The 17,439-nt window shown below is 31.6% G+C and overlaps 1 long non-coding RNA gene across 1 annotated transcript; it reads left to right on the plus strand.

Annotated features, from left to right (window-relative positions):
- The first annotated feature begins 2,220 nt into the window (after positions 1 to 2,220).
- On the plus strand, positions 2,221 to 3,164 carry LOC137918572 (uncharacterized). Its single transcript, XR_011106696.1, has 3 exons — positions 2,221 to 2,339; positions 2,719 to 2,872; positions 3,142 to 3,164. It is a non-coding gene; the product is annotated as an uncharacterized lncRNA (long non-coding RNA).
- The last annotated feature ends 14,275 nt before the right edge of the window (positions 3,165 to 17,439 follow it).

A 17,439-nucleotide genomic window follows, 5' to 3' on the forward strand; every position in this document is an offset into this window, starting at 1 on the left:
TCCAGTTTGGAAATAGCCGTAGCTATGTTATATCCATATACGCTGCACTGAGTAAACACAGCGAACATTGCACCGCTATTTTATGGATATATTATTTTAGAAGGTGCCAACAACTCTAAACCAATTTAAAAGTAATATAATATATATATTTATTTATGATCCAAAAGTTATTTCTTATCTAATTTACTGTCAGTTCTCTATAAAGTTATGGAAATTTTAACATAGCATTCATTTCTTTCTTCAACTGTCATGATTTGTTTCAATCATAGGATGAACAGAAATCATAACGGAAACATGTCGACCTAGGGTACACAGTAATAATCAATATAAGTGCCATGCGAACTACAAAAATAGACTGAGAAAACCTATTCTTAGTTCATTCTAGTTCATTATTGATTTATTTATATTATGAAATAACACATGCTTGTTAGTGTTTGTGTTAGTGTTTACCATGCTCGCTTAATTTCTGGAGAATAATAAAGATTAGACCTATTTTTTCTTCATTTACACAATAATAAAGTTATATATTGATCTGGTTTGTGAAAAAAGGCGAAAAGTAAATAAAGGTTGCAAAGGTATCTGAACCCTCACTTATATAAGCAAGTCTGCATTTTACGTAGCTAGATCACGTAGTACTGAGACAAATAAAGGTACGTAAGTAACAATGAAAAGCTGCAGATATACCGCATACTAACAAAAAAGAGGAATAAATTCGTGCATAGAGAATGCATTTAACAGCAATACGATATTTTGCGTGTGTAGCCGTCACTTCACATAACGGCTTTTCACGGTTGCGCAATTTGCAATGGACGGCTGAACAAAAAATAGGGGTGACAACGGGCTCTAGGCGATGTGCAACTCAGGGGTGGCATTCGTTTATTTTTCTTTTAAAACTTCTTTCGGAGCATTCTATTAAATTAAATTTGCAAGTACTTATTATTCAACATAAACAGTACGTAGATAAATGGTTTTCGCGCATTACAAAAATGCGCTTACATATAGTAGTTATGCACAAGGTATATGGTTAATACTAGATCAGATTAGTGAAATTTTAGCCTTAATATCCTAGAATACCATATTAAGACTAAACTTTGTAATAGTGCTAGCAACGTGGTTGAAATCTGATACTTGCAATAATATGTCACGGGTTCGATTCCCGGGATACAATCTTATGTAATTTACACTTTGTACAATAATTATATAGAATTACGAACGCTCACAAACAAGTTTACAGATGAAGGGCAGCAATGTCATTTGCGTATCCTCATACCATACTGGGATCACTAACCCGTCTACTATGCGTGTCTGTTATGGTATATCCAACTATAGATATCTTTGGAGAAGGCTCATGCCTTGCAGAGGATGTTCATGGCTGAAAACGATGCCAGAATAAGTTTTCTTTTTTAAAGTCCTACAAGTCTTTATACTATATACGCAAAATTTTATTATTTTTACGAAAAATTTTCATACATAGTACGCAAAATTTAATGACTATATCGGCTGTCGTGAAGCTTGCATCGATGTTGCAGGTCGCTTCTTACTGCTTCTATTGAAAATCTGTGGAAGAGATCTATGTCCAGCGGTAGACTACTGTACGCTACACTTGCCGATGCCAGCGGTTTTCTATTCTGCTTGCTACGTGGCCTACCAAATGCCACTTCAACTAAATAATCAACTGAGCACTAAATAAAAGGATACGGAATTTATAAATACAGTAATGAATAAAATGATTATGCAATTAAATATAATCTTTACTAATATTAAATATTTAGTTTTTACAGTCGTACATTAATCTGTTTGCCTATGCTAATGGCCGCTGTCTTACGCTTATCGAGCTTTCGGTTTGCTCAGTTGGTGGACACGTCGTGTTATCTGTGAAGACGTCGATACCGCTGTATTGGTTTCCAATGAGGGCTTATGTAATATGACTACGAGTAGAAGTTGAAATAGTTGCTCTTTTAAATGTATGCAGTATTATAATATTTCTTTAGCCCATTTGAATTAGTATTACTGCGAGAAGTTAAAAGTTTCATTTGTGTTCAAAAAAAAAATTATGTGGCAGAATAATTGATTGAAATAGTTGACATTTTACGGCAACTAATGTTTTTTTTTTTTTAATAAAAATAATGCGTACTACATTTAACTACATGGTATCATACATCCACGGTTCTATAGAGCTGAAATTTCTCGTTATTTATAGACGTGAGACGGTATGTTTCATTAACACTTGAATAATTTACCAGCTATACCTTGCTAACAAACAGTTATACAAAGTTATTAAGGGTTTGAAATGGATGACATTTTCCTCTAACAGCAACACTTAGCACACTGGTTACTGTGTAAGTAAAATTTATGACGTACTTCTATTCTTACAATTATGTACACGGTGGTTGTAACCAATCTCTTCTAGATATCACACATTTAAAGCAATAAACGTATAGTCCATTTGCAGTCAATTAATATATAATATACCGTGTTCAATATCAATGGTTTTAGAAATCTCGATTACTTTATTTTAAAATTATATAGTCATGTTATATTAAATTTTATGTAAATATATGACCAATGATCCTGTATATCTAAAATCAAAAGCATGTGTCCAAATAAATGCATATATCATTATTAGTATAATGAAAATAAATATTAAATTTGTTACCGTATTACTTCATATCTCATTCACACTACGATTTTGTAAAAACAATATGCATTTTGTTACAGAATAGACTTCCTAAAATTTTTCTCCCGAAGCCAACGTATCCGATCTCACATATCTTACAACACGTTACTTGTGATAGAGGCTTTGTCAAGGATTACGCTTCAATGCTCAATCGTAACAAGAGATGGCCATGTGGCTTTAAAATTGGATGCAAAGGTTTGTACGTATAATGCTACTCTATAACAAATTTATTAGACACATACACGGTGTGCCTAGTACCATCAAATACATCTTTCAAACATGAATTAACTATATCTATTGATTTATTAATGAAGTAAAACAAATGTGATACTATACCATGTTTGTTTCACTTCAATTTAAATTAATATATGCGAATCGTTTAATATTTATTAACAATGTTCAGCAAGTTTCAATTGCAACATATCATAATGCGTTAGTATGCTAAGGATTCTTCTTCTTTTCAGACGATGGATGCCCACTGCGATGCCTTCCGCCAAGATCGTCACGATGACCGATCTTACGCATCCAGGGACTATGTCGTCGGTCCACGTAGTGAGGGGCTTACCACGCCACGTCTACCAGCTAAAGATTACTAAACTGCAAATGACTTCATAGAAGAAACCGCATCTTGAGTTAGTGTGGTCACCCCCAAGCTATTGGAATATTTTATTAATTATGTGATTTCATTGCCTGTGAAAAGAATATAGATGCGCTGAATTTTTCATCTGTTCTTCTCATGTCTGAGACATTTATCATCTGTTCATCTGGTAGTCTCATTTTAACGTCTATACTATATGTATCCAAGTTGAATTCAATTTTTTTTAATTTTTCATTTTTATTCTTAGTCATCATCATTCTTTCAGTCATAGTGTACCTTACTATCTGAAATTGGACTCTCCATTAGATTCCTAATGGGACGAGTTGGAACCGGCTTGTATCCTGCGTATTCCAAAGATCTTAACTAGGTTGTATGTCCACTTTGCGGGCGGACGCCCTACGCAACACTTGCCAGTCTGCTTAAATGACGACGCCGATATTACATCTTACTTACTTAGATCCTATTTATAGTATTCAAACAAACCTAACATAAATTCTGAGTAAAAAAATAAGAATAAAGAGGCTGTTTTTTGTCAAGTTAGCGAACAGGAAAGACGTCATATGAAATAAAGATTCCAAAGCGAGTAAAGTAATTAATAATTACGTAACAGCAATTATCAATAGAAGATAGGTCTGCAACAAAGGGCAGGCTACACTCAATTAAACTGTCTCCCCTGGGAAGCCACTCTTTGAAACTACTTTGTTAATTTATCTAAAACAATTAGAGAAGTGCGCCACAACACTGGGGAAAGGCAATTCTATTATTTTACGCTCAACTGAAACGTAGACGGTAAATAGTGAATTTCGTAACGAATTCATTAAATTTAATCGCACTCGTTTACATTTACAGTTACCATTGTTATCGTCTCATATAAAATTTTATACACGCACAATGAAAACGATAAAGATGTCTGTAAACAACTAATTGACGCATTATTAAGTCATTTAATTTTGTTTCAAACCAAAGCTACACAGAGGTACATAATAATGAATGCTGTTTTCTTAAAATAAAATCTCTTTCATATTTAAATTCAGAATATGTACTTTTTTTTTGGAATTTGTGGAAGTGTCAATCAAGATTCTCTGGAGTATGTTTGACTATAGTTTATCTGATAGAATGTTTATACAATTAGAAAATCTTTTGCAAGTACTGCATATGGTATATACACCAAAATAATATTTAAATTTTTTAGAGATATAACGGAATCAAAATAAAATTTTAATCTAAGCGTCAGTATAACAAATATGCCGTATTAAAAGTTTACAACAAATACCATCATTTATATGAAAAAATGTTTACCAAGAATAAACTTTTCTCTCTTATCTTTCATTCTATATGTGACAATTGTACTATCAAGTCGATAAATTAACTTTTTTGTATATTTATAATGAATTGTAGATGAATTAATTTAAATTTATTTAAACAACCGTTAAAGTTGAACGCCTTAGAAAAGTGTTCTATTCAATTTAATGTATTCGTTCTTGCTATTACATATGGGCAGGGAAACATAGCGTTTACTAGCAAAACATTGAAATAAAATGCCTATGTTATTACAATCGCGGTACAGAATTCAGTTACTGTTCTATTTCAGGCAATATATCAATAATATAAATAAAATGTTTTTGGATAAATTGAACCAAGTACATAATATAATAATAAATGAAGTTAAATAAAAAAATACAGTACATTTTATGTGATGATGGTAAATAGTATAAATTTATGTTTAACATCTGAAACTCTATAAACACAGCCGTATAGCAATCGTGACAATAGAATGAATCATGCACGAACAAAACTAATTTGCGAGTCGCTACTCGGGAACTCATGAAATCCGCTAGAAAGCACAAAACGGACGTCGTTTGGGAATTTTCTAATTACGTTTTCAAAGACACCTCGTTTGTTGAACATGTGACATCCGAGTGAAAAAGGTCACGTACGGAAAATTGGAAAATCTGTTGGGGTTGAGGGTGGTGGGCGCTTTGGTGGCCAAAATTTGCCTTCTGATTCCCCGTTAACAGATCTCATTTGCGCATCCGGCTTTTGTCGCAAACCTGAGTATGTATGGTTTTTGACAGAAAGTCTCTGCCGGTATTCGGTTTCTCTTTAATTTTTTTTTTTTAAATAATCGTCTATAAATTTTTAAAACGCTATTTAACGCAAATACTGGAAGATTGGTTACAGATGTAAAAGAGATGTAATCAAAGCAAGTAATTTATGTTACTACCTATCCAAAAAACAGGGGTTTCAAAAATAATAAACATTGTTATGATAACATACTAAGAACAAGCGTTATAAAAATTCGAATTACTCTTTTTCAAAATCTTTTGCCTCAAAAATGTTTGGACTTTTGTTTAGAAAAATAGTGTGACATATTTCAGAGTGATCACTTTATACAGGATCATTGGAAACAGGTGTATAAGTTTTGGCTAACAAACTCCATTTAAGTTTTTCAACCTGCAATCAATCTGAATCTTGAAAATTATTCGATGTTTATGGTTGGACGGTATATAATATGTTACCCACAACAATATCTATGTAATAAAAACAAAAAAGGTTTTTGCACGCATTCGGAGATATAAGTTTGTCGTAATAAAGCTCTTCCAAATAGTTCATTAATATAACTAGCGAGGCGACAAGCAAGGCAGCAAGCGCAGCAATAAAAGTCCACACACGAGGTGGCTCTTGTTAAACTCATCAGAAGACGCTAGGTGCAGGCGGTTTTTTTGTAAATCTGATATGAACACAATGATGCGACATTGACAGTCTTGACCAGCTTTTAGATGATATATCTATTGTTGGACAAGTATACAGGGATATACAACTGAATTCTAATTCTTCGATAAAACAATGGCAGCAGGCTAAACCAAAACATTCGTGTCCGTGAAACAGCGGAGTGCATTGATCACACGTTCAATTTCATTTAAAAGAATCTTCTTGTTCGTATATTTTTGATTAGAGCAATCGTGTACATGTGAGTTTCATCGCTTTTGTCGTAGTCTTTTACCATTGTTCTTTTACCAAGCCATTTCACATGTCTAGATTGACTTGATCTGTCTGTTAGCGTTCTATATTGGTCGACGCGTCATAAAATGTGGCGATTTCAGGATCTTCCATTAGCTAAGATTTGGGCAACCTTAGTCAACAGATTTATCCATAACGTAGTCCTTGCTCAAGATGACACGAAAAATTGATATGAGCGTATGTGTTTTAAAATGATTCGGTTGAAGAGGTGAAAAAGGCGAAATGCTCATATATACACAGAAATAGTTAATTACGTGAAGTGGTTGCGGTGATTAATTACAAGATATTGTCAAATTGCTTTCGTTCCCACCACGTAAGGATGAGGATTCTATATTGCTCACGATCTCTGAATTGTGAAGAAAAAGATTAGATGAAATATATATAGCCATAGGCTGCTTCAGAATGCTGTTCCAGAAGTTCCACATACAAATTTGATTCTTTAAATTATTATTTCCTCAGTATCAGTGAATTTAATTTCGAATTGTTAGAATGGAATCACTATGCTCTATTTACTCTGAAAAACGGATCATCTTGTTCGTCTTGAATGAACACCCAAAAGCAGTAACGATGAAGATCATATTTTTAAATAAATTACAACATAACCGCTTAACTTCCCATAAAAACAAGGTACCTTGTAAACAAAATATTTCTTACCATAACAAGCTACGATGCTTTAAACTAAAGTATTTGCTTACAAGTGATAAGTGATCTGTAGCAAGTGTCATAATTGGTAAATTAAGAAGACTCATATATAGTAGTAGTCAATAACAAATTCTCAGACTCGTTATGAAGAAAGGAAATTTAAATGTCGCTCCGATTCTAAAAATGAGTGGTACATTTTTAAATGGATTGATTAAACATTAAACAAATTTATAAAAGAACGGCTCCTAAATGAAGGAGTTTAATTAAAAATTACCAACAGTCCCCGCCATTTAAATTTTCTTTAAACCTTAATTTCGATACGGCATCTGCGGAACGCTATTACAAAATAATTACCCTAAAGTAAGTTATGCACCCTTTAAACTGCATCAAATTTGAGCAAATAAAGCCTTGTTAAAATATATATTAAGGGAAGGAGCCACATGGCGAATGTACAAAGACAATTTCCTATGAGTGGATCACGCCGTCGTTGCGATAGGGGGAGGTAGGGAGATGAAAATATGATATTACGCAGAGCTCTTGGACGACGACGCCGACTTTTATTACTCAATGCATGGATATTTAAATGACATCTGATATAACAAACATTTTTTTCATAATGTAGGTACTATACTATATCTGATTTAGTTTTCAATAAGCTTAAATAATTTATTATTTTTCCTTGTTTTTACTGATGACAATATTCATACAATTTTTTTTAATTTTTGAGCTAAAGAAACATTGGAACAAAATAAATATTCTTTCATATAGAAAGATAGTTTTACTTTCATATAAAAACTGATTTAAGTTTCGTAGACCGATCATGTGTTTTGAACCGCGTAATAATTTTAATGGATCATAACTCAAGTTTATATCGAAAACCATCGACGCATGGCATACATTCATTTCAAGCCCAAGTGGAATAAATTGCATTGCGTTATGTGGTTCAGAAAGCCGTCAATGAAAACACTTGAAGCGCCACGCGTCGTTGCAATACAAAAATGGGCACAATTATTCTGCCTACGGAAATAGCAGGGACGCTTCGATAAAAATAATAAAAGAAATATTTATTCACTAAAAGCAATCGTTGCGTGTAAAAACGATTAGGCTATTCACAACAATGGATGCCAGGATAAAAGTTATAAAATTTTAGACCAAATTGCTGATAGTAAAATTGAAATGGCGCAATACTGGGTTGTTTCCGACATGACTTGGTTACAGAAAGCTTATAAATATTTTTATGTTTCACTGTTACAACATTTAGATGACAAAATTTTAATTTACGATTTTTTAAAAAAAAAGGTAGAAGGGGAAAAAAATGCAAATTTTATCTTACTTTTGAGAAGATACATCAATTAGTAAAAAAATTTAAAAATAAAATATGCAGAAGAATAAAAAATTATAGATTTTTCTTAAAAAATAACAATGTAAATTAAATCTATTACATATAAATAATTATTTAACAATTTCGTGTTGTTTCGTTATTGAATTCGATAATGGGACACCAACAGGTTTTAAATACAGAGAGAGAGAATTCAGTGGAGGAACAAGAATATTCTTGCAATTCCAATCCCTAAGGCCCACACGAGAACTGAATTCTACCCAAGCAATTACTTTCCTTTTAGGCAAATTAACAAGCTGGCTGTAACAATTGAAATTCAATCCAACTAAATCTGTATGTAAATGTATTGTAATTACGGGGCCGATATTCGTATTACAATTTCTATGTTGATTAGCCGTGTAACTGTTAAATTTACGCTCACTAACGGTTGTTTCTGCAGTATAATTTACTTTGTGTGTAACGCTAGTGGCATTGTTACTGTCTAATTGGATACTTAAAATAATATTACCCCGCGCACATATTTTATTCGTAGCACACATTCTTCTATAATTATTATGTTTCAGTCTATTAATGCAAAATTTTCAGACTTTTATAACAAATCATAAACTACAAAAAGAATATAAAAAGCTCGTTACTATAAGAATCCAAAATATTACTCAACGTATATCAATTTAGCAATAATTTCTTCAGTTTCCTATTTTTAATTACAATCTTTTTGATAAACTTTCATTCTTTTACATTCATGCTATTACATTGTATTCATTTTCTTTATTCCTTTTTTTCATCATCTTTCATCCCATCCTCAGTCACTTCATTGTAGGTTTATTTTATTATTTACTCTACGTCAAAATTTTTATCACTTAAACTAATAAATTTTATATGCTTTCCACAATTTTCTTCGGTCCCTGTATTTATTTTGTTAACATTTTATTTCTGGTTTTGTCAACTTATTCGTTCTTCTATATTCAATTGAACATTTAAAGTCTAAGTTTTGTTTCTTGCCGTAACTTCTTGAACGACCTCCTTGAGCTTAGTTACTTCATGAAGCTTCTACTCTATGTATACAATTTATGTCACATACTTGTAGAATAGTATAATAAAATCAGTATAATAAAAAAAGTATAAAACTATAATGAATCAGGGCCGGATTTAGGTTAACACGGCCCAGGCTTTTGAGATCTTTTCATAATATCTATTAAGTGAGATGTAATAAAATACATAATTATTGTGGTAGCTTTAAATGCGAATACATTGAATGAAACATGATACTGCTACTAACCTATATAAGTTCAGTATATAGGTGATCAAACTTAATATTTTTTTTATCAAAATAAGTATTTAAATAACTTAACAAAAATTATAACTTTAATCAAATAAAATTCATAATGAAAAAATTAATATTTTACATTACATCACATTAAATTTTAGTTTTGTTACTAATTTGAATTAGTAGTATTTTCCTCTATATTTTGAGGCTGTAGGCTGAAGCTGGTTAGTGTATAGAAAAATCCGACGCTGCAAACAATCAATTTAAGCATCGGACGAGAAGACTCTTTTAAATAACCCGCAAAATAGTTGCTAAATTCGCAGAAGGCTAGTGTTATGTTCACTATTCGTGTTTGTGAACTTTTTTCTGCTGGGTGTTGGTTCGGTAAATATTTGAACAGAAAAACAACAAATGTTTTAACAGAACTACAACAGCCAATACCTACACAAAGGCGACCAGAGCTTGCGCAACCGTTACTCTTTGTTGCGAAACCTTTCGGCCGTCACACTTAAAATAAATTACAAACCCTCGCGCAATTTCACACCCCTTGCAGGCTCACTAATTGGACCAAAATACACTTAAATTTTCTTTGTATCTAACGTAATTTTAGCTTTAGATAGGGTCAGCAGACCACCCGGTGACGATTAATGGGTTAGGATCCCGATGGTGTCAAATTTAGTTTCTTAATGAGTCGAATATTTGGTGAGGAATGTACACCATGAAATATTTGCTGGAGTAGTATCCGAAATACTTCATTAAATTTAATTTGCTGTAAATATTTTGAGCACATATGGAAACGAATTTTCAAACCCAAAATGTATAAATTATTAGCAAATAAAGTCTCATCCTTTTTTTCGCATAAAGAATATGCTAAGGAATATATTTTTAAAAAGGCACGGAAGCTGAATATGTTAATAATTCTTATAAAAATCATCAAAAATATTTAGTTTAATATTCTACGCAAGCATTAGCTATAGAAAAATTATCGATATCAAAAAATTAGTGGTATTTTTATTAATCGAACTTTTATACCAGCTACTAAAACACAATCGGAACAATTTACAAAGACTCATAATGTCAATGCATGTTTACTCCCACTTACAACGTAACTATGATATTTATTACACGTAATATATTATCCAATTCATATTGTAGCTAATCCGAACTAACGCTTTATTTAAAATATGGTAATTAAATGTTGTTAAGCAAGTTGAATAGCTATTGTATTGTCAAACACAGATCTGGAATTTGCGACTAATAATAATAAACACATTGTTATAACTCGCAAATACATATAAAAGAGATATTAATAAGAGAATCTTTAAGACGTAGACTTGCTTACAAATTAACATGCACCTTTAAAAAATCGTTTGAAATTCAGTTATTTTCTGGATGCACCGTTAACACCGTTGACAAGTGAAAAGCGGACGTTGTTTTGAAGCTTATACATTAAAATACCTGCTAAATTAATTAGTTTCCATATATTGTTATAGCAACTAAATTTGAGAAAGTTATGTTTGATATTGTCCGCAGACCCAACACGTCGCCAACACGACGATGTTTGGCGGGTCATCGGCATAGAGTAAATAATTATTTCTGTTATACCACTGTGGTTCCAAAGAAAGCAGCTGAACGAGATGGACAGAGGAATGATTTCCCTCGACTCCTTCGCCATCAGAGCAGAGGCCTCGTGACGGTCCTTCGAGGAATAGTGTTCACCTACTAGGAACCGTCTTTTGATTCCCAGGTGTTTAAGGAGAAGGCCCAAAATCACTTCTAATTTCAACAAATCTGAGACTAGACGAGATTATGAATGAACGTTGTTACTACGAAGGCTACACAGGTGGCGTATAGAACTTATATCCTGGGACGGTCTATGTAGAATAGAACAGTGCGAGGGATCGTGGAAGGAATCAAAAAAGTTTCTTTTGGAATTACCAAAATCCCTTACACCGCGCATTACCAGGATTCTGATAGCTAGAAATCTGACATAACCGTATTCTGGTTGGAGCCACAGACATAATATCTTGAACATCCATAAGATTTTTTAACTGAAAATAAAAAAAAATGTTGGTTACATTACAATGTTGGTTATTATTGCGTCAAGCTAACGATAACGTGTGATTAGCAATTAAGCAAATAATAATAGCAAATACTTTTTACCAATTTTGATTAAAGCTTTCACATTTTTTACAAATAAGAATACAATACAGTAATGAAACAAAACGGATATATAAAGCCGCTGGTGCAAGAGTATTGCATCCGATCATAATATCCAGCATGGAGAGAACAGATGACGCGGGCATAATGCAACACACTGTACATAGCTGGCGTTTATGCGTGGACATAGTTTCTTTATGTATTTAATTTGAACACCGATGGCCGCACGCATAATGGCGGCAGCATGTCGCCGCGGTTTGGCGAATGTGCGCATCCATGAAATGTCGGGATATAAAACTTTGTTTCTGGAAATGGCTGTCTGGATTTAACAAGTAATTATTGTCTATCGCTTTCGACGTTTTAGCAGTAATTAGATGTGAGAAATGGATCAAGCCTTACAAATCAAAGGAATAGAAAAACAAATCCGTCAATATACCCTCATAATTTTCTTAAATTATAACAGAATATCTTTTTCATTTCAGGTATTTTTAATTACTCATGAGATTTGTAAAATAATATTATGCTATAATAGCAACAAGGTACTGCCACATAAAAAATTGATTCAAATTATTGAATTGAGAAAAAAAAAAACAAAAACACACAAGAAAAATAAAGAAAATTTTATTATCTATTTTATTAACACAGTCATATAAATAGGTAACAAAATCATATACCATAAAATAAAGAAGAAAGTTTTTTTTTCTTTTGCAAGCACTGATTGGTAAATTCTCAAATACTATTTTGACATGTTTTAAAATGTATAAATTATTACTATTAATATTGTCATATTATATAAATTAAATACTCATTTTAACATTAACATACATTTATTTTTATTATAACAACCGTAAAACCAGTGTTATGCATTTAACAGATAATTTTCATATTTTTTATAATAATGAAAAAATCAACGTTAATATGTTCTTATTTTTATTTTTATATTGTCTTATTTTAATTTTTATAATATATTACATCACTGTACTACTGTACACTTTGTATAGTTTTAATTTCAATACTTTTAAAAGATCTTCAGATATCTATGAACATGTATGTTCGTTTATATTTTAATATTAAAAAAAGGGGATGAGTCTTAAGAAGAAAATGATTATGGTGATCGTGTTATACACATTTCGTTTTAGAATTTAAAAAATGTTGAGGTTTTACACACGTAACGTCGGAAGTTATTAACACTATTTTTTAATAATGACAATGTTAAAAATTTAAAAAGTTAATGGTCTTTTTATTCTGTACTTCTAGAATCTTTATATAGGTGAACTATTATATGATACGGCGATATCCAGACGGTGGATATCGTGATATTAATTTTATGCAAAGTATTTGCTTTGGATAAACTTACATTACGCAGTTTAAAGTCGTTTACCGCAGAGCATTCCATTATTTTGTCAATTACACGATGCGCATAAAGGTTTTTTTGTAATGTTTACTCATATCTGAATACAAAGTACGATGAAATCTACCCTCCCTGAGTATAATATCAAAATTATAATATAGTATACTATTCTTAAAATTGCCTTCATTTAATGCGTATTAGAAATTATTTTGCCGTAACCATGTATTAAATATGCAGATTTGAAAATAGAGTAAAAAAACGACTTCAAGCGATAATTCTAGTCTTCAGTCTTCAGATTCGTTAAGTACGGACTCATCTTACTAGAGATTGATAAAATATATAAGATTATATTACGAATGCGAAAAAATCATCTATCAGATTTCTTCATAATAAGGCACTGATTGAGTAAATTGAAAATAATATTCTTTACAATCTATTACTTAATACTATCGCTTCCCAGATTAGACGTTTTTCATTCTTATAAAGAGAAAATATTTTTTAACGAATATAACCTTTGAAATACCAAATAATTATATTTGACTTTTTATAGTTTCTGACCAGTAAATTTAGATGAGTAGAATTCTGAAGAAATAAAAGTTAAAAAAATATTTGTGTCTTTTCAATTATTACATAACAAACGAATGAAATTATGTATTTTTTTATTAGTCTTCGAATATATAGCTTTATTCCCTTATTAATTCATACGGAACACGGTAAAGAATAATTTTTAATAATACCTCCATAAGACCCGTTTTTTCATGTGCGCCATATTGAAGCGGATACATCGTTAATAACAATTTTATTAAAAATTTCGCCTTCACTGAAACAAATTAAACGGTATTTTCGCCTACACTTTTGTTGCCATAACGCCATGCTCGTACAAATAAAAGTTTTGATTAACAACCACCTCCCGCCACCTCTCGAATCAATCAGTTTAATTGGTTTACACTGGCGACGGTTCTGATCAAAGTTCTTACATAATATAACTACGTTTTTTACTTTCGCGTCTATTAGACTATTTCGACCTAACTTATACAGTTTTTTTTTTTATATTCATTCAATGGTACCTTTGTTTTCTAACATATACGGTTATCTCTGACATGAAATTTCAATAGGCCGATGCTAAATGTCAGACAGAAACAATTTCACATACACAAAATTACGTGTTTGTATAATTACAAGTAATTCAGCAGTTAATTGACCACTTCTTCTTTTGCGATTTAATGCAGCTGTATTATTTTTATGAGGGTTTCATAAAACAGAGTTAATACACAACAGCGGCTCCCAGTGAACGAAATCAGTGAAGACTTTTCCTTACCCTTAGTTATATCAACGACGCTGGGTGGGTCATCGTCATGGAGGGTTTCTCTAAAACCGCCGTGGTTCGAAAGAAACAGCATACACACAGGATATATTCCTCTCGACGACGGCGTCAGAGGTACTTGGACGCACGCTCCGGAAAATTGTGTTCCGTTTACAAAGCGTTACAGTGTTACGGGTGTTATGGGTTAGACTCTAAACTCACATTAACTTTAGCTACTGAGCCGGACGAAGAATCGACATGGTCTCAAAGCATTGTGATAACACAACAGGAGTTTCAGGGTTAACAAGAACAAGGCAGTACGTAAAGTAGCGAAAAAAATCCTAGATAAAATTTCATTTTAAAAATAAAGTTATGATTAGAAAAATCGTTATTTCAAGGAGAGGGGCTATTTCAATCGATTTATTTTAAAGCTTAAATTTAGGGTATGTACACTTATAAGCCAAAAAAATGTGCAATTTAGACAGACACTCAATATTCGGTCGCTCAGAATAATCCGTGCATTTTCCTTACTTCTCGAAATCAAAAGTTTATTCTCTACCACCATTGTTAGTAAATTATTATTTTGAACTTTTGCAGATATTAAAAATACTTTACCAAAACAAAAATACTAAATTTTTTCTATCATTATTTTTAATCTAAAATATTATTATGTATAACAATTTTTACAAAATTACTATTTCACAGTTGCTCTATTTTTCATTTATTTAAGAATGTTTGACGTGAAATAAGAAAAATAGAAAGATATTTCAAAACTCAATCCATTCAAGTAAGTTTTCACACTTGAGATTTTTAATAGTCAGAAAGCAATAAAAGCATTTCTAAAATACATTTTGCACCCGATACTCGAATAAAGTTATAGAAAATTCAGAAGCAATGCCCGTTTAAACTCAATTTAATTCGCGTAGAAATGACGCAAACAAACTGAACCATTCCACGTATCGTCATAAAGGCTATTTTTATTGCTTACTGTTAACATAAAGTTTATCCAGACTTCATCCCCTAACGTCTAAATGCAATCCGAACGTAGTTGAACCAGGAATTATACCAGCATTTACTCTCAACGTTGCACTGAAGATATTTTCAAGAGCGGGCTGCAAAGTAAAACTTGAAATGTGGGATTATTTTTATTTAATACTGGCATTTCCACCCCCGCTTTCTATCGCTACGACCTACTTTCTGAACCGACGCCATTACGTAAAATGAGCCTAATATGTATAGAATAAATCAAAGAGAATAAATTTTTAACAATCTGTCTTATACTTACAATACAAGACTTTTGCATTTTGATTTACATAAAAGATAACAACGACGTTATAACAAATGCGGCCGCTGATACTAAACTTAAAAGACTGGTAACATAAATAATCTTAGTATAAATTAAAAACTGAGTAATCAAATATTATCGTAGAGTTTCTAACTAAAAGCCTTTAATTTAGGCTAACAAATGAAGACAAATCGTTAGAAATAATAATAACATAACTTAAATATTTACATATTTATGTGGCAGCTTTTTTAAGAAATTTTCTAGGAAAGAATCATCGGCAGCGTATTTCCGCCTTACGAAGTGCGAATAATAAATTATATAAACATAGATATTGATAGAATATTGAAGAACCATTTTCAAAATTCGAATTAATACTTATTAAAATTTATAGCTGTTTGTTGCTGTCTGTCCCCGCACATTTTGTGCTGCCAGAATATATGGGCCTGTCGTATTCCAATAGTTTCAGAGTGATCACTTATATAGGATGGTTTTAAATTGATGTAAACTTATTCTCCCATGAACATAAATAGTTATGTGCAATGTTAGCAATAATATATTGTTTTCGTATCAAGCTCATTTTCGTTTTAATGAACTCGTAAATAAGCACGACTGGAGTGAATTAAATCCGATACGGAAGCTCCAGAAACCATTTTATTCGCTTAAAATCATCATATGCACTTTACAGAACATTTTACGTGCTACCAGCGGTGAATTATCAGTTCATACACCTGTATAATATACGGTCCACTTCAAAAACACCGCATGGTGTTTTTATTCCTAAAAACAAGGTCGACCCAAGACACACAATAAATAAAAAAATAAGAACTTTATAAAATATACTTTGTTTTACAGGTAATTGAAACATGCAGCGATAGTCATCTTAGGTGTCGTCATATCACAAAAATAGTATTAATTAGAAAATTTTTGTGAAAGTGAATATGTGCTTAAATTTATCATTTCATTAATAGAGAAATTGTTGTTTCTTTAAACAAATACTTTTAGAAATGTTTTTATCAGAAGACGAAGTATATGACTCTTTGAACTTTAAAATATATGCTCAAATAATTATAAAAAATTTCAAAGTATAGATTTGCATAAATTATAATTTAGTTAAACGATAACTCAAAAGAAGATAATTAAATAAAATTATAATTGTTACAAAAGACTTTTTGATAGAACTTTTTCAGAAATATTTATCAAATTTGTTGAATTTTTAAATCTATTTTCCGGACTTAGAAATCAAATTAATTTGGATAAAAATTATTTCATAGCATAAAGAAAAAGGAACCGGGGTGAAATTTTTCTAAAATGAATTATTTCACTTCAATCTCATTTTTAAAACGCCCGTGTATTGAGCATAAAAGCTCCTGGAGAGCGACCTGTACGGAATTATTTTCTCTAAATGGATAATTTATATGCTGAACCCGTATCTTTTAGCGTCTACTCGTTTCACTTATTTCGATATTGGACCCCACTAATTTTGTTTACTTATTCATTAAAATGGAGAGCGATGGCGAACTGAAGGCGAAATGTTTCCTCTATTCGATTTTTATGGTAAACTGATTCAGTTTACGTAGAAGAAAAATGTAAAATTACTTTCAACGATCGGCAGAAGTTAAGTGCAACTTTATTTAAATCTAGCCATATTGCATTTTTAAAGTAAATTAGACGAAATGTTTCGTGATTCAAGGAACAAAATATTATTCATAATGATAGATTTGACTGGTTTTATTAGTACAAGCTTTATTCCACTAGGTGGACGGATTAACATGGTTATGATCGCTCATTGTGTCGAT

This window comes from Battus philenor, unplaced genomic scaffold (assembly GCF_028537555.1).
Source record: "Battus philenor isolate CCGP_79_NKW_IND1 unplaced genomic scaffold, ilBatPhil1.0.hap1 SCAF_14, whole genome shotgun sequence".
In the NCBI taxonomy this organism is placed as follows: domain Eukaryota; kingdom Metazoa; phylum Arthropoda; class Insecta; order Lepidoptera; family Papilionidae; genus Battus; species Battus philenor.